At 39.2% G+C, this 18,762-nt stretch overlaps 1 long non-coding RNA gene across 1 annotated transcript in view; it reads right to left on the bottom strand.

Moving 5' to 3' along the window:
- The window catches only part of LOC118240633, a 34,686-nt gene that overhangs the window by 7,885 nt on the left and 8,039 nt on the right, over window positions 1-18,762 (bottom strand). Inside the window, exon 2 of the long non-coding RNA XR_004775541.1 lies at window positions 11,748-11,923. This is a non-coding gene — a long non-coding RNA (uncharacterized LOC118240633). The remainder of the gene's footprint in view (window positions 1-11,747; window positions 11,924-18,762) is intronic.

Genomic DNA, 18,762 nt, shown 5'->3' on the forward strand with positions numbered 1-18,762 from the left:
AAAGTCTCATTACACTCAAGACATGTTTCTATATTTCCTGCAGCCATCTATGAAATGTTTCCTTCACAGTAACAGAATGCTTTTACTGAATAAAGAATTAACACGCACACACACACACACACACACACACACACACACACACACACACACATACACACACACACACACACACACACACACGCCCACACACTCACACACACACGCCCACACACACACAGACACACACACACACATACACACACACACGCCCACACACTCACACACACACACGCACACACACACACAGACACACACACACACACACACAAACACACTCACACACACACACACACACACACGCCCACACACTCACACATGCATGCACGGACGCATATATTAGAACATGTACTCTAACACAGGGATCATAAGAACACAAGTGAAACCCAGTGTGTGCTTACATACAGTTCTACAAATACACAAACACAAGCTGACTATAGATATCAAAAGACAAGGTGAGCACAGCCAAGACCACATAAACCAAACAAGCAAATGGTACACTAAGCCAAACCCACACAAAGCTAGAGCAATCCTAGTGTGAGCTTGGGCAAGCTTCTACCTGCAGAGTCCTTATACAGGCCACAGCTATCACTTAAGGCAGGGCAGAGCCAGTAACGAGGTGCACAGAAAGACTCAAATCACAAACAGGACCAGGAGCGCACAGCAGCGGTCCAGGAGCGTAACACACAATAATGGCCCAGTTCTAAATGTGGTTGAGTTGTGGGTCATTTCTGGCACTAGTGGCTTAAAGGTCTCTGCGGTGCGGTGCTCTCATGGCGGTAAACTGACTGAGTTCCGACAACCCCATCTGGCCCACTTCTGTGCCATCATTCCATGTAGTATGCGGGCTGAAAGTAAGTGCCGGATGTGGCCCAGATTGGGGCCATACCAAATTTGCTATCCGGGCTTGTTCCCTTGGCTACATAGAAACTAGCACCAATGGTTTGCATTCGCTATACCTAGCGGGGAGACGTTTACAGGATAATGGCGGGATCAAAGGAACGGAGGAGGGGAAGAGTGATGAAGAGTGAGTAGAGAAAGGGAGAGAGACAGAGACAACAGTACGTATTGTAATGATTGCAGAGGCAGCGGTGTACCCACTGGCAGAGCTGCATGACTACTAATGAGTGAATACAGAGACTCAGCATTGGAAATGATTGGGTATTGCATTTACAATGCTTATTGAATGAACACATACTAGGGGTCAAACCAAACTGAGAAGATAAGCCAAATAATACACTTCGGAGAAATGACAGGCTACAAAGAGCGATAAAGTAAGTATATAAACTCAAGGTACAAATGCATGAGAACTAGCCCCTCTGATTAGAAGGGTTAACCAGTTAGAACGGAAAAGCAGGGGAAGCGCTAAGCAGAAAACAGGCAAACACAAGGATAGGAGACATACAGGAGTACAGCTGGGAAACTAGAATATACAGGCAAATACCAGAACTACTAAATGACAGAGTGACATGAACAAGCCAGAGAATCCTAACTAGCTCAGGAAAGCAGACCAGGGAAAAATGAGACAGAGAAACAACAGGGCGAACGGAGCAAGAGGAATCAACAAGACGAGGGAATACTTGGGAACAGATTACCAGGGCGAAGACAGAACCAGGAACAGCTGAGGAAACTAGGTGGCACAGACGCCTTCCTCTCGCACTGTGGCACTCTTTGTGCATTAACGAGCTGATGTAAGAATTGCTTCAATTGATGCAACAGTTCAAACATAATCTGGATCTGATCTTATCAGGAATGATTGTAGTGTCTTACAGTATAATGCTACATTGCTCCATTTCATTGTGCCTATCTGAAATGAGCGCATAACAGAAACTGGTTGTAGTTAAGTGAGGCACATGTAAATAAACAGAGTAACAATATAGTAACAAATCCCTTACACATGACATCAGAGCTTCTAAATGAGATGACTAAATCGTCTATGACTGGTTGCTCTGCTGTTTCTTTACGTAAGCTTGAGCTAGGGCAGAATATGAATAATAAGGTTTATTACGCATCGTTTGTCCCATCATTCAGGCGCTTGCCGTCCAGGACCCTTTGGAGGTATGCAATTGATAATACAGAAAATACATAATACAGATTACAGAATAAATTACAGTGTTGCAGTATACAGAATAAGTACTTGGCCTTCTTAACAATTAATAAGCATTAACAGCTTATAATAAATTAGTAGATGTACTTAGCTCTCATTTGAATATTTTAGCTCAAGTTTGCTCTGTTTTTGCACTCCGGACATCCCCTTTGGTTGTAATAATTTTGTACTGGTTTTGACCCTCGCCTGTGTTTGAACATGTGTTTGGTTTGCCCTACAATCGATAACACTCTATTGGTTAATCTTATCCACAAGTGTCTGGCTTGTTATGTCATGTTTTAAGCGCATTCTTATTATACTACTTGACGGCGTACGTATCAAATGCTGCCGAGATGGTTTGCCTCACATGTAATTTGCTTAATTTTCTTTAGATTTACATACTACTCCAACAGACCTACTAATCAGGGCCTATTTCCCAACATCATCATAGTGTTGTGATCAATTTAAATAAGACAGAGTGTGTACAGTATTATACTCGCTCTAGAATTTGAAAATGATCTTTGTTTTACAACCCAGCCCTGCTAATTAACTGATAAGGTAAAGATGGTGTGTTTGAGCAGGGACCAAACTGCTACACTATGACTCAACAGATCTGTCTGAAATTGTCTCTCTCAATCTGTCCTGTTCAGCGTGATGTTTAATGTATTTTCTGTATTGTAATGTAGTGTTTTTTCCTGCACTCCTTGTCTAATCGGACTATATGTAGTGCTTGTATACAGTGCTATCTCTTTGCATTGCCTTTTAAATATAGATCCTGTCTGTTGTATGAAAACCCTGAAAGAATTTTATTTTGATCATTGATATACTTGTGTATGAATGACACGACACTAGAGTTTTTTTGATATTTGAAAAGTTCTGTGATGTTTGCTGTCCTATACTTATGAATGATGAAACCTACTAAGGTGCTATTTAGACTCAATTAACAAAAGCTGAATCTATTTTTGTAAAGTAATTTGTAATTTGTAAAGTAGTAACAATGACAATTACCTCTCATTTGTGAGGTTTTAACCCCTAGGAACCACTTTTCAAGATTGACAGCATACAAGCATGATAACACTAGACATGTTTCTGAATGTTTCCACATTCAGCTTCCCAGTTGCTGTGTCCATGTAAAAAGGAAATCATAACTTCAGTACAACACATTACACAGAAGTGAAGAGCAATACCAGCAAAAGAATCAGTAAGAACACATCTCAATCTAAGAAGCAGAAAAGGTAAGGCTGAAGTCCTACCACTCAGAATTTCATCCCTATTTCAGCACCTGATAGAAATTCTGCACACCTGTTTCTGTGTTGCATTAGGAATGCCAAGATAGTCAAAGACATGACAGGAAGGGATGATCAAGCTGGTACAGGAATGTGTCTCCTATTTATCAGAACCTATCTTTGTATCCTGCTTTGTTGGTTTATTGTTATTTGTTACAAATGTGCTTGCAATCATCTAAATTTCTTTGTTCTGCGTGGACTGATAAGACTTCACAAAATTGTGTTCATTTGTATAATCAAACAAGATTCTCAAGAACTTCCAAACGAGTTCAACCGATGATGCAAATGCAATCCAGGATAAGTCGGCTTGGCCGATACAGTGCCAGGCAATAATGAGTCTTGGTGTGCTGTACTACTGGAAAAGACATGTAGAAAAAGGATGTGTTGTTTTATGACGTCTTAAACAAGGATGATCATTCCAGTGCTAGAACATCATCTCTCCTCTTTTGCAGAAACATTTGTACTTGTTTTTTTTTAATAAAACCCCCCACACAAATAGGAGTGATGATCTGACAGTCCCTCGGCAGAGCTCAACACCCATTTTGAACGACGTTGACTTAATGCTAAAAAAGAGGACACAGCTCTTATTGCATTTAAACAAAGACTGGACCACCCAAAGCATCACCTCCATACCCTATAATATTGCATCACTTCCCACAACTAATGCTGAGGTACACAGTCATATGACCCTTTCCAAGTCTACAAAGCACAGGCAGACTACACTGGCATACTCCCATAATTTTTCACAAGGCTAAGACAGCCAAGCTGATCCACTGTTCCACAACCTGGGCAGAACCCACATCAGAAACTATCAGGCAGAGCCTCCTCTCAATGCAACCCCAACCTTCAACATCAACAGACTTTTGTATATCACACACTGTCCAAGAAGAGATGTTCCACATTCCTTGGAGTCAGTTTCCATCCCCAAGGTCTGGTCCATCTGAAACTTGCTAACCCATGCCTGCCACACATTTCATTAATATGTCACAGTATGACATTGAATGGCATTTATGGTACCTGCTACTGACACTGTTTAGGTGTTTATAGTATAGTAATGACACCACTGTTTAGGAGGTTATAGAATAGTAATGACATCATTGTTTAGGTTTTTATAGTGTAGTAATGACACCACTGTTTAGGTCACAGTCATATGACCCTTTCCAAGTCTACAAAGCACAGGCAGACTACACTGGCATACTCCCATAATTCTTCACAAGGCTAAGGCAGCCAAGCTGATCCACTGTTCCACAACCTGGGCAGAACCCACATCAGAAACTATCAGGCAGAGCCTCCTCTCAATGCAACCCCAACCTTCAACATCAACAGACCTTTGTATATCACACACTGTCCAAGAAGAGATGTTCCACATTCCTTGGAGTCAGTTTCCATCCCCAAGGTCTGGTCCATCTGAAACTTCCTAACCCATGCCTGCCACACAACTGGTACTGCAGCCGACCCCACGCTCCACCTTGGAGGTGGTGGACCAACACAATGACTCTGCATCTCCTTTTTCAGGTTGCGCCTGACTGGTTTTGTGGGTAGCCTGCCCGCCAGGTGTGGCTCCAGGGGATGTAAAGTCAATCTCAAATTAACAATTATAGGAATTATTAATAGAATTATTTAACATATTTACATGCACTCACCAACTTTAGAAATATGTAGAGTAGCTTGTAGACACACTTACGCAGGTGAATAGTTGCCATGTAATTTGATAGGTTACTCATCATGTCAGATGCTCAGGCCAGGGTGACTCGTGCAACCATTTTACTATGAAAAGTGTCATGGAAAGCTGTTAAATATTTCTGTTAAAGTGCTCAGTGAGAGCACATATTAGAAACACCAGAAAGACCTTGTTAGCATACAGTTCAAAGGTATAAAGGTTACTCAGTTTCATAGTCTCCGTTGTTTCGGTGTGCCTAATAAATGTCTGTCTTCGTCGAAAGACGTCTATGCGTCCTGTGGTTGAAATTTTGTTTTTATTTTTTATTTTAATTAAGTGTTTTTGCAGCTGTGTCTTAGGATAAAGACACCTGAACATAACTAGAAAAGTCGTTCTGTAACAACCTGCTTTTTTTCATAACCTGATGTTTTATATTAAAATAAAGCATTTGGATATGAATTATGAAATGTTAATTTCTTAAAAACAATTAAAATGTTGATTTTACATAAACATGTCCTTGTTATCGGTTTCAACAGGTCTCTATATATTTTAAAAGCATTACATTGTTGCAGTAAATGAATGGTGTTTTCTGTGAGAATGTTTGTAGTTCATCTTACTTGATCTTAACTGATCCCAGTGAACAATTTGACACAAGTCGTAAAACGATGCTCTGTGTACAGTGTGATTGGTGAGTCTTGTGTAAGGAGGTGTGGCATTGTGGGTTAAAGAGAGTTTAAAAGCATCAGAAACTTTTCTGATATCTTCACTCAACTGAAGACTGAGAGTGGGACCAATCATGGCAAAGTTTTTTCTCCTGCAAGTCTTGCTTCTCTTGGCAGGTAAAGCATGACATGTAAACAATACACAGATTGTGGAACAAATAAAACTCCTGTCTCTGTTGCAAAGAAATGCTGATTAAATTGTTCATAACAAGTATATGCTACATTTTGTATGGACTGTCAATTGTGAATTTTTATGTTAAGAGTTTTCAATTATGAACCATACTGAAATACCTTTAAAATAGCTTGGTCTTATAATTTTGAACCAAACCAAACATATTTCCTGTAGCTTACCTATGTTAATATGTGTACTATGTCTAAAAAACATGACTCAAATTTTTGTTTGTTATGCATTTCTATACTTTCATCACTAAACAATAGAATAAAAGCCAAAATATAAGTCCAAAATAATTCCAGGTCCTGGATCAGCTGAGATTGGGAAGCGTCTGATTGGGGGTGGACCCTGTACAAACACAGAACGACTCCGTCAAGTATGGATTTTTCACCATAGATTCTGTGGTGGGACTCTAATAGATGCCAAATGGATACTGACTGCATCTCACTGTTATAACATAACAGTAGGCGGGTATGTATTGGGCTATTATAGAAATGTATTATTACATGCTTTCTATGAATCTATGAATGAATGAATGAATGAATGAATTAAGTTATCTTTATATAGCGCCTATGAAGGAATTCAAGTTTGCTTTACAATGAACACAATTAACAATTGTATCTTAATTAGCCCAGTTTGTGCTGCATAATCTGTATCTGTGACCTTTAGAAATGTGTGTGTGTGTGTGTGTGTGTGTGTGTGTGTGTGTGTGTGTGTGTGTGTGTGTGTGTGTGTGTGTGTGTGTGTGTGAAAACTTCATCTCTACATGTACAGCACCCATTCCAGTCGAACTCCAACACAGGCATACCTAAGTTTACTTAAGAATGTACTGATCAGGTGTTCACCTGAACCAAATATTATTTAACAAGAAACATGAAGGACTGGCGTAGAGCAGGCCAAGATTCATGAAAGCTATGATTGAAAATCCAGATTATTCCACCAAATACTGATTTTAAATTGACAAAATGTTTATTTGGAATTTGGGAGAAATGTTATCACTAGTTTATGGAATAAAACAAAAATGTTCCTTTTACTCAAATGCATACCTAATACAAATAGTAAAAACAGAGAAACTGATCATTTTGAAGGAGTGCAATTTTGAAGGACTTTTTTCCAGAGTTGTATATGACGAATTCACCATGAATGCTAATCATACTAATCAAGCCAATCATGCTAATCATGCTAATCAAGCTTCCTGAACCTGTCAGTGGTTGAGAGATAAAAGTTGAGGGACAGAAATCATTCATAATTTGCTGTAATTTTTATTTTCCTTACATGTGCCATTGTGTGCACACATGGGCATGTCCTGCAGAAGTGTTTCAGTCTGGGCAGGTGTTCATCCACATAAGAGATATCAAATGTTTGACCTTCAGCTGTGTCATGTCCATATATATGATAATTGATTGGATCAATGATTGGATATGTAGAGTTTGATTAAAATACTTGTGTGTTATTTTATCATTTTCATTTTCTTCTGAATAATGTGTGTGTGTGTGTGTGTGTGTGTGTGTGTGTGTGTGTGTGTGTGTGTGTGTGTGTGTGTGTGTGTGTTTGTATCTGTTCTGCAGAAGTCTTCAAGTCTGTGCAGGTGTTCATCCAAATAGAGCATACCAAAAGTTTAACATTACATTAGGTGACATCCATATATTTGATGTAACTGAGAGAACAGGTGACATCATGCTGCTCAAACTTCCTGGACCTGTAAGTGGAATCACTCCTGCTAAGCTTCCTGACTCCTCCTGTCAGACTCCTGTTAATGGAGAGCACCTGCAGATCGCTGGTCACGGATCTACTGTTAACCAAACTGGTAAAAATGCTTCTGAACAAACTGCTCATAGAAGTAAAGGCTATTATGTAAATGTATATAAACCTTTCTCTTTGTAGTTTTGTTTCAGTTAGTTTATTATTTTCTCTTTTATCCTGTGTAAAAGAGCATTCTACAATACTTTAAATTTAAATATTTGACTAATTTGAATATGTGACTGAACATTTTTATGCTTTGGGTGTATAGTGTGCTTGTTCTTGTCACAGCCATACTGTCAAAGTAGATTAAGTTTAGATGCAATTTTTAAAATAGCAGAATATCACATTCAGTGGCCTTTTTACTTTTTTAAAAGCTGAAACTGTTCAACTCTGTGCACTCCTGCATCAGGCTCCTTCACATGTGTTTATTCCTTCTGTATTTCTAACTTTTTGTTTGTGTTTGTTTTAGGTCTGCTTGTACTGCACTCTGAGCTGTAGCTAAACTACATCAGAATGCTGAATAAGCACTTAGAATAATGTCACACCCTTATTATCATTTCTTCTTCATGTTTTAGGACCTGTTGACCTGAAACAACCTCTGCAAGGTCTTGATCTGCAAGTCACAGACTGTCCTACACCCATAAACAACTATTTGTGTGGTGAAGGTCTTCCTAATAACCCACCTGCCTACACCTGTGGGGTAGGACACCTACCATTATGATGCCATATATTATTTCCTTAAATATCTAAAACATAAGATAAAAGTAATAGTGCCTATTACAATCTATTTCAAGCTATTTCAGTGCTAGCTGTACGCCCTTGTGGTGATTATGATAAACATGAGTGAATGTCACAAGCCAGGTCTATGTGGTGCTTCATATCTAAATGTTCACAACAATGGAAAAACAGAAAGAACTCCCTCCATCTCTCAAACAGGGAGACTCCGGTGGAGGCTGGCTGAAGAAGAGGACTGGGACAACAGGTGTGATCTACGGAGTTCACAAAGCTTCACATATTCAGTATAGACAAATTTCCCTTTCCACAAGTGTGTGTGCTCCTCCTATCAGGAAGTGGATAAATGACATCATGACTAATCACTGAGACAGCAGGTCCCGTATGAGTCCTATATGAAGCTGTAACAGTAGAGTCACATATGAAGTTACAGACTATGTACTACAGCTGATCTGTCACTCTGTACTTGTGTTACAATTATTAAATATAAACAGCATTCCATTATGTGCATCTGTTTGACCTTCATTTTTGGACTGACTGATTTCTAATATAAAATTATTACTATTGTTACTTTAAGATAGTAATAGTAAAGGTAAAGAAAGATTACACGTTAGCGAGATGTCTAAACAGTGAACACTGAAATAATATTCTTCTCCTGCCAAAAATGCTTTTATGATTAACTATGTTTTTGTCAGTTGACCAGTACTCACCACAATAAGTCGCCACAACAAATCACCACCATAATTTTACTCATAACATGCTCTCATTGTAAAAAATCACTTTAAAAATCCAAAACAAAAAACCTCACCGTTGGTCATTGTTCGTTCGCTGATGTATGTTAGTGCGTGTATAGTCATTTGTGAGATGTGATTGTAGTCTGTGTTTAGTTAAATGTATAAGTCATGTATGTCGTTAGTGTTGTGTGTGCCAGCCACTGTTCTATATGTTTTATGTTAAATGTTTCACTTCGAGGGAGTCTGTGCGTCCTGCTCCACGCCCACCGGCACTCGGGCCAGCGACAACGTTACACGCAATAAGTCACCACAATGAATCATCACAATAATTTTACTCATAACATGCTCTCATTGAAAAAAATCACTTTAAAAATCCAAAACAAAAAAAGGTTTTTGTATGGGAGTTTTTATAACGTTTCTATCAGTGCTTGAAATAGACACAATGTCTTCAGTATTCCCCTTATTCTTCTCACATTCTCAGACCGTTACATCTGTGGTGGGACATAAGAACTGGGTGTTGACTGCAGGACACTGTTACAATATGAATGTTGTATGTGAGAGGTTAAAAATACACTTAGTTACTTTGAGCTTATACGGTCATTTATTTTTACCTTTCATGATGTTTGTGTTCATGTGCAGCTATTTGTTCTACAGAACTGTTTCAGTCTGGGCAGGTGTTCATCCATATAGAGAATTCCAAAAGTTTGACATTAAGTCAGGCAACATTAATTTATTTATTTTTCATTTTGTATATTTATTTATTTGTGTGTGCAATTATTGAAGCAGGAGAATGTAGAACAGTACAGTGCAGGGGGTTGATAAGTAAATGTCTATCACATCAAACTGGAGAAAAAAAGACAAAATTGTATTATTACACTTGCAATTAAAGACTTTCAGAGAATTACAGACTATATAAACCATTTTAACAGCCAGTAGAGCAAATAATGGTGCAATTATTCATTTTAGCTTTGGTATAAAAATTATTACACTTGTGGATATGAAATTTAGCTAAAAAAGGATCAGATTAATAATATAATATTGTCTTACCTTTTTTCTACAAGTATCAGTAAAAGCAAATAAAACATATTCCAGTCACAAAGTGAAGTCAGAGTCAGTATGTTTGACAATAAATCTGGCCAAGCTCTTCCAAAACAGTTTTACATGCTCACATTGCCAGATGTAGTGATGTTTCAGGGTTAGTATCACTAAAGGAGCATTTTGGGAGCATACCTCTTCAGTTTAGTCTAGAAATTGTTGGTAGGATAATATTAGTTTTAAACAATATTTCCCTCATTTTGTTCTATATTAAGAATGTGTTATATATAATTCTTTATATAGAAACAGTATCCTTCTGAAACAAGGAACAAATACTCTAATTGTTATTTTTGCATGCAGGGGAGAAACATGTTCTACCAACCAAAGTGTTATCTGGCTCAAGATCTGAGACCAGACCAGACACTTGTCAGGCAAGGGTATTAGCCAGAAATATATCGGACATGCACAGTGGGACGTGCTCAGCGTTCGCAAAAGAAAAGTGATAATACTTCGCAATCAAAGAACGGAACAGGAAAGACTAAATGACATAACCAAGATGTGATACAGGTGAAACTAGTAAACCGGTGATGAGGATCTGATGAGGTTTAGGGAATACAGGAGTTGTCATGGGCTGGGGTTGGTCGTGTGACAGTAAGTTACAGTGTGCGGGTCTCCCCAGGATATCCAGTCGCCAAGGTTGAGTATGCCCAGGTTAATATTTTATCGTGACAATTAACGGGTACAAAGAATTTACCCTCTGGACATTCTGCGGTAATCTCTGTGTCTGTCAGTAACTCCTCAATCTCCTTCTCAATCTCCCAATTTATTGATGCAACTTTAATTTGTGTAGGAAGAATGGCGTTAGGGTCCTCTGTTTCCCCCAGGAGCATACGTGATAGGGCGTGCGCCTTAGTATTGCGAGAGCCTGGACGGTAAGTAATGTAAAAATCTAACAGTGAGAAAAAAATAGACCAGAGGGTTTCACGAGAATTTAGACATGCGCATGTATGCAAGTTTTTATGGTCAGTGACGACGAGGAAAGGATGGTTAGCTCCCTGAAACCAGTGTCTCCACTCCTCCTGAGCTAGTTTTACTGCTAAGAGCTCCTTTTATCCAATGCTGCAGTTACACTCTGCATTACTGGCAGCACATAAGTAGCAAAGAATTATATAACAACCATGAATCAGGTATCCCATATAAACTAGCTAGAGCACTTTCCATCTTTCCAGCATTTATGAAAGAGGTCCTCCAGGACTATCCGGGCAGATCTGTCATCGTTTCCCTTGACGATGACATCCTGACATTCCCAATGATGTTTCCCTTGACAATGACATTCCCTTGATGAGTTCCATCTGCACGAGTTTAGCTACTTTGGCTACCTCATTTACATATCCATTGTGCAGATGTAGGCAACTAAAGTTGAGTTGGTGACCAACTGGCTCTGCTTCCATGATGCGCCATGAGCCTGCTTTCTGTGGTTCATAAACTTCTACTAGCACTTTGTTAGGGAGTTTAGTGTTAAAGCCCATCCCCTCACTAACCTGCTTCATGGGAAGAACAACCAGCTGTCCTGGGGCCCTGTGATTGAAAATGCCTTCAAGGAGCTCAAGATGGCCTTCACCACTACGAGTCTGCAACATCCCAACCCTGCCAGGCCTTTCAATATGGAGGATGGCATACAGGCACTGAAAGGATGTGTCGTGTACACTGATTTTTTCTGCAACAAATTTTTCAATGAAAATGAGACAGAAACAGACTATAAACATTCTGACAATGTGACAGGTAGGAATTGTAGTAAAAGAAAAAAAAGTTGAATAAAGAGATATCAATTCAACTGAGAGGTAACAAAGGGTCAGATGGGATTCATTTAATGCAATTTCTCCTCAGAACTAGAATATGTGACGAGCAGAGCAGGGGAAGTGCTGACCTCTAGTGGGGATATTGTTGGGCAGTGGAGGGAACAGCCCAGTGAACATGTTCTTACAAGAGGCAGTGCCTGAAACCTACAGTGACTCAAATTCCATTTCTGTGGATGAAGTCGCCATGGTAGTTAAAAAGCGATGTAGTGACAGGACAGCAGGTTTAGAGTTGAGCAGAGATGTTGAAGGTACTGAACAGGGTTGCAGTTGTGTAGGGCAGTGGTAGCTCAGTGCTTAAGGTACTTGACTTGTAAACAGAAGGTTGCTGGTTCCAGCTGCCCCACTGCCAAGTTGTTACTGTTGGGCTGCTGAGCAAGGCCCTTAACGCTCAAGTTGTACTTAATTATAAGTTGCTTTGGATAAAAGTGTTAGCTAAATGCCATAAGTTTAAATGTTGTGTTGTTAAAATTCAATATCACATGGGTATGGAGCCCAGTTTTATTGCAGCCATGCTGTGTCCAAGAATAATTTAAATATTATATAATACACTGCCTGGACAAAAAAAAAGGTCACCGCCTGGATATAACTAAGCAAATAGGTAAGAGCCTCCCATTGGATAATTACGGCATGGGTGATTATGTTTCAGCTGGCAACAAGTTATTTAACCCCAAGTGATGCAGTGAGTAGCTTCTCATTTGTTAAACAACCATGTCGAATGGCATGTTGTCATGGAAAAGAAGTTAATCTGTTTTCGAAAGGTCAAATTATTGGCATGCAGCAAGCAGAGAAAACATCTAAGGAGATTGCTGAAACTACTAAAATTGGGCTAAGAACAGTCCAACGTATTATTAAAAAGTGGAAGGACAGTGGGGAATCATCATCTTCGAGGAAGGAAAAAAATCTTGAATGATCATGATCAGCGATCACTTAAACGTGTGGTGAAATCAAATCGTAGAAAAACAACAGTAGAACTCAGGGATATGTTTAATAGTGAAAGTAAGAGCATTTCAGCATGCACAATGTGAAGGGAACTCAAGGGATTGGGACTAAACAGCTGTGTAGCCTTAAGAAAACCACTTGTCAGTGAGGCTAACCGGCAAAAACGGTTTCAATTTGCTAGGGAGCATAAAGATTGGACTCTGGAGTAGTGGAAGAAGGTCATGTGGTCTGATGAGTCCAGATTTACCCTGTTCCAGAGTGATGGGAACATCAGGGTAGGAAGACAGCTGGCTGAAGTGATGCACCCACCATGCCTAGTGCCTACTGTACAAGCCTGTGGTGGCAGTCCTATGATCTGGGGTTGCTGCAGTTGGTCAGGTCATTTTCACACATGGATTGGCCACCACAGAATCCAGACCTGAACCCCACTGAGAATCTTTGGGATGTGCTGCAGAAGACTTTGCGCAGTGCTCCAAATCTCCCATCATCAATACAAGATATTGGGGAAAAATTAATGCAACTCTGGACAGAAATATATGTGACATTGCAGAAGTTTGTGGAAACGATGCCACAGCGAACGCATGCCGTAAAGCTAAAGGCGGTCCAATGAAATATTAGAGTGTGTGACCTTTTTTTTAGTCAGGCAGTATATTAAGGAAAATTCTTTGGTTGAAATGTGGGAGGAAAACATTTATCAGTCAGAGTAAATGTAGTATGAATTAGTCAGCAGTGTATGCCATAACATATAAGTTCCATATAATATTATACAGAGCCCTGCTGCTCCTCAGTCTCAATGAATATGAATATAAAAACACACGGCAATGCTGAAGCTCCTGCAACTCTTGCATTTGACAGCAGGTAAAACTTCATACACAATCCCTGGACTTAGAAGGGAAAATAAAGCCATGTAAAATGTTTTGTTTACATTCAGAAATATTTTATGATTGCATCAGTGTTGTGATTGCATAATGCTGCTTTCTAATAATATAGATTAACATAATAATATATTGAAATAACAAAATTATTATTAATATTAATAATAATTTAGGAACAGTGGTTAAACATCTTTTGATTGGTGGAGAACCTTGTGACAAGAGTGAGCAACACCACCAAGTGTGGGTTTTTGAACTAAAGAGTTTCTGTGGAGGGACTCTGACTGACAAGAAGTCATGACTGCATCATACTTCAATAATAAGTAGATAATTGGATATGTAGAGATTGATAAAATGTTATCAAAGTATGTTTATCATTGCCATCTACTTAATGTGTGTTTGTGTGTGTATCCTGCAGAACGGTTTCAGTCTGGGCAGGTGTTCATCCAGACAGAAAATTCCACTTACAGCTGCAGGAAATTTGATCAGCATGATGTCACCTATTTAACATACAGATGTTATCTGACTTAATGCCAAACAATTACACACACACACTCACACACACACACACACACACACACACACACACACACACACACACACACACACACACACATCTTGAAGAGTAAATTATTGTGTAAGGTAAGTATTTTTGATCCCTAAACCTTCACATATCCAGCAGTGTTCTTATTGTAACACCTCCCTGCAGTCAACACAGAAACCCTCAGCTGTAGTTCTGTAGTCGTCCTCTTGGTGGCACCTTTTTTTTCTACAGCATTTTCCACCAATCAAATGTTGCTGACTCACAGATGATTTAATTCTTGCAAATCAAGGTCTTTTGGTTTGATTTTTTTGTCTGTTGATTAGGTATCCTGCTTATTGATTTAATAGTACCATTACACAGGACAAAAGTAAAATGTCCTACGCCAGTAGAGCTCCATTAGAGCTTCACATAGGGCCCTGTCCACTCTTCATTCCAGTAACCACAACAAGGCGAGCTCCTCTCAGGGGTCATCAGGTAGGCACTGCCCTTTGTGCCTACCAGTGAGGTCTGGCATCTCAGACCCTCCAAGCTCCCTTTTAAACCAAGCTGCACCTCTTTAAGCATAAACCCAAACTGGCCTTCCTGGTGAATAAGGCTGAACTCAGCCCCACTGCCACCATCAACACATGCTCATTGTCACCAGTTCCATATGGGCTTTATGCACTAACACACCCAACCCATAACATCTATATTGGCCTTCCCAGTGACTAAGGCTGTACTCTGCCCCACTGGCACCACTAATGCATACTTAGTTCCACTAGTTCCACATGGATTTTATGTATTATATCACAAAGCATTCCCCAGCACTGGAGATCCATCCTGGCCTCCCAGTGACTAAAGCCACTGGCACCATTAATGCATGTTCAGTGCCACCCATTCCATCTGGATCTGGCACATTACACAATGACATGACACACCATCACACTCGCTACACAGGCCTCCAGGTACCTAAAACACCAAACCACCAATTATGGTGCGTTTCCCCAACTAGTCTGTGCTCTCCTTATCCACAATCACTGGCTAGCCCTTTCTGCTACTCCTGATAACTTATTAATTGATATTAATTTCTTATCTTAGAAACAATGCAAGTCATATATATCTATACTTTTCTCTGCCATATGTAAAAAGCTCCTACTAGTATCTGTTCAACATGCTTTTCAACCATTTTAACAGAAGTCTTTTTTTTTTCTTTTCACATGGGCCTTGTAGTTGTAACAGTGCATACTACAGTGGTTCTCTACTTTGGTGCTGCAACAGCAGGTATGGTTTCACACGTCCACAGTGAAGTTCATGGTCATTATTTGGCACTGGCAGTACAGAGATGAGGATCAAAGACAAACCTTTGTTATGTTAAAACTCTCCAGAATGTGACTACATATGAGCTACTACATTATGAAGTAACAGACAGTGTTGCGATGAACTCCTCTTCAGCTGCTCTTCAGAATGTGTGTTGTGGCTAAATATGAGTTGCTACATTATGAAGCACCAGACATGAACATGAAGTGAGAGAATGGCTGTATTTACAACCTGCCACAGGCGCATAATGTAGGCCACATAGTTAGCTAGTCGTAACAGTTAGCGAATGTAGCTACCTATCTCTCTAGATAAATTATGCCCACATTTTCTTTTGCTTATAACCCAATTAATTTCTCTCCATTTATCAGTTTGTTCTCCGTATGATGGTGGGGGGCTCAAGTGCAGTGGACTTTGCTGAACTCAGTGGAAATAAACGATGTGTGTATGATATGATTGGGTACTTGGTCTCATGTACTTAGAAGGAAAAAAGATGAGATATTGTGTGATTGGTGAGACTGTGGAAGGGGGCGTGTGATTGGTGAGACTGTGGAAGGAGGCGTGTGATTGGTGAGACTGTGGAAGGGGGCGTGTGATTGTGTGGGTTAGAGTGAGTTTAAAAGTCTTAAACGTTTTATGTTCTGCTGAACTGAAGACTGAGGAGGACATAATGGCAATACTGACGTTCCTGCAACTCTTGCTTTTGACAGCAACAATGAACGCTACCATCAGGTGTGGGTTTTTACATCAAGGGGTTTCTGTGGAGGAACTCTGATTGACAAGAATTGGGTGTTGACTGCAGCACACTGCTATTTGAGTGGGTATGTAGAGGTTGATTAAAATACTTGTGTGTTATTTTATCATTTTCATTTTACTCTGAATAATGCGTGTGTGTTTGTGTTTGTGTTTGTGTGTGTGTGTGTGTGTGTGTGTGTGTGTGTGTGTGTGTGTGTGTGTGTGTGTGTGTGTGTGTGTGTGTGTGTGTGTGTGTGTGTGTGTGCATGTATATGTTCTGCAGAAGTGTTCAAGTCTGGGAAGATGTTCATCCAAAGAGAGCATACCAAAAGTTTAACATTCAGGAAGGTCACATCCATATATTTGATAAAACCAAGAGAACAGGTGACATCATGCTGCTCAAACTTCCTGGATCTGTAAGTGGAATCACTCCTGCTAAGCTTCCTGACTCCTCCTGTCAGACTCCTGTTAACGGAGAGCAGCTGCAGATCGCTGGTCACGGATCTACTGTTAACCGAACTGGTAAAAATGCTTCTGACCAAACTGCTCATAGATGTAAAGGCTATTATGTAAATGTACATAAACCTTTCTCTTTGTAGTTTTGTTTCAGTTAGTTTATTATTTCCTCTTGTGTAAAAGAGTGTTCTACAATACTTTAAATTTAAATATTTGACTAATTTAAATATGTAACAACATTTTTATGCATTGGGTGTATAGTGTTCTGCTTGTTCTTGTCACAGCCATACTGTCAAAGTAGATTCAGTTTAGATGCACTTTTTAAAATAGCAGAATATCACATTCAGTGGCCTTTTCACTTTTTCAAAAGCTGAAAATGTTCAACTCTGTGCACTCCTGCATCAGGCTCCTTCACATGTGTTTATTCCTTCTGTATTTCTCACTTTGTGTTTGTGTTTGTTTTAGGTCTGCTTGTACTGCACGCTGAGCTGTAGCTAAACTACATCAGAATGCTGAATAAGCACTTAGAATAATGTCACACCCTTATTATAATTTCTTCTTCATGTTTAAGGACCTGCCGACCTGAACCAACCTCTGCAGTGTCTTGATCTGCAAGTCACAGACTGTCCTACACCCATAACCAACTATTTCTGTGGTCAAGCTCTTCCTAATAACCCACCTGCCTACTCCTGCGTGGTAGGAGACCTACCATTATGATGCCATATATTATTTCCTTAAATATCTTAAATATAATGTAAATTATAAAATAAAATAAATAATAGTGCCTCTTACAATTTATTTCAAGTTATTTCAGTGCTAGCAGTGCCCCTTTGTGGTGAATTATGTTAAACATGAGTGAATGAGTTACAAGCCAGGTCTATGAGGTGCTTTATATCTATGGAAACAACAAGGGAAAAGAGAAAGAACTCCCTCCATCTCTCAAACAGGGGGACTCCGGTGGAGGCTGGCTGAAGAAGAGGTTTGGGAGAACGAGTGTGATCTATGGAGTTCACAGAGGTTCATATAATACTTCTAGCACAATTGCTTATTCCACAAGTGTGTGTGCTCCTCATATCAGGGAGTGGATAAATGATATCATGACTAATCACTGAAACAGCACGTCCCATATGAGTCCTATATGAAGCTGTAACAGTAGAGTCACATATGAAGTTACAGACTATGTACTACAGCTGATCTGTCACTCTGTACTTGTGTTACAATTAATAAATACAAACAGCATTCCATTATGTGCATCTGTTTCACCTTCATTTTTAGACTGATTGATTTCTAATATAAAATTATTTTTATACTTTATCATTATAAAACAAAATTAAGGTAAAGAATTCAAACGAATGTTTTTGATTTTAAATTGCTTAGTGGAATTAGTGAGATGTCTAGCCAGTGATTATTGAAATATATTTTTCTCCTCCCCAAGATGAATTTAATATTAAGTTTCTGACTAGTACAGTACTACTAGTATTTACAAATCACTTCAATAATGTTACTCATAACATGCTCTTGTTGAAAAAAGTACTAAAAGTTTTTAAACTATTGGTTGGTATCAGCAAATGATTAAATATTATATTCTGAATTTCTGCAGTGAATAAAAGACACTCACAACTAATGTTCAGAACATTTACTCAAAATGACAAAAATTTGTCAAACTGCTTTTTATCATCTATAATAATAATAATAATTGTCATAATGCCAAATCCCCGGACAGACTACAATAGCCAGTCAACGACTCAAGCAATCAGAGGCGTCCAATCAGATCAGTGTCACCATAATACTGAACTCATCTGTATTATATAAGACTGTTTCTAACTCTAAGTCTTTGCTTAGTATTGCCAATAGTCTC

Source organism: Electrophorus electricus, chromosome 22 (assembly GCF_013358815.1).
Source record: "Electrophorus electricus isolate fEleEle1 chromosome 22, fEleEle1.pri, whole genome shotgun sequence".
NCBI classification, from domain to species: Eukaryota; Metazoa; Chordata; class Actinopteri; order Gymnotiformes; family Gymnotidae; genus Electrophorus; species Electrophorus electricus.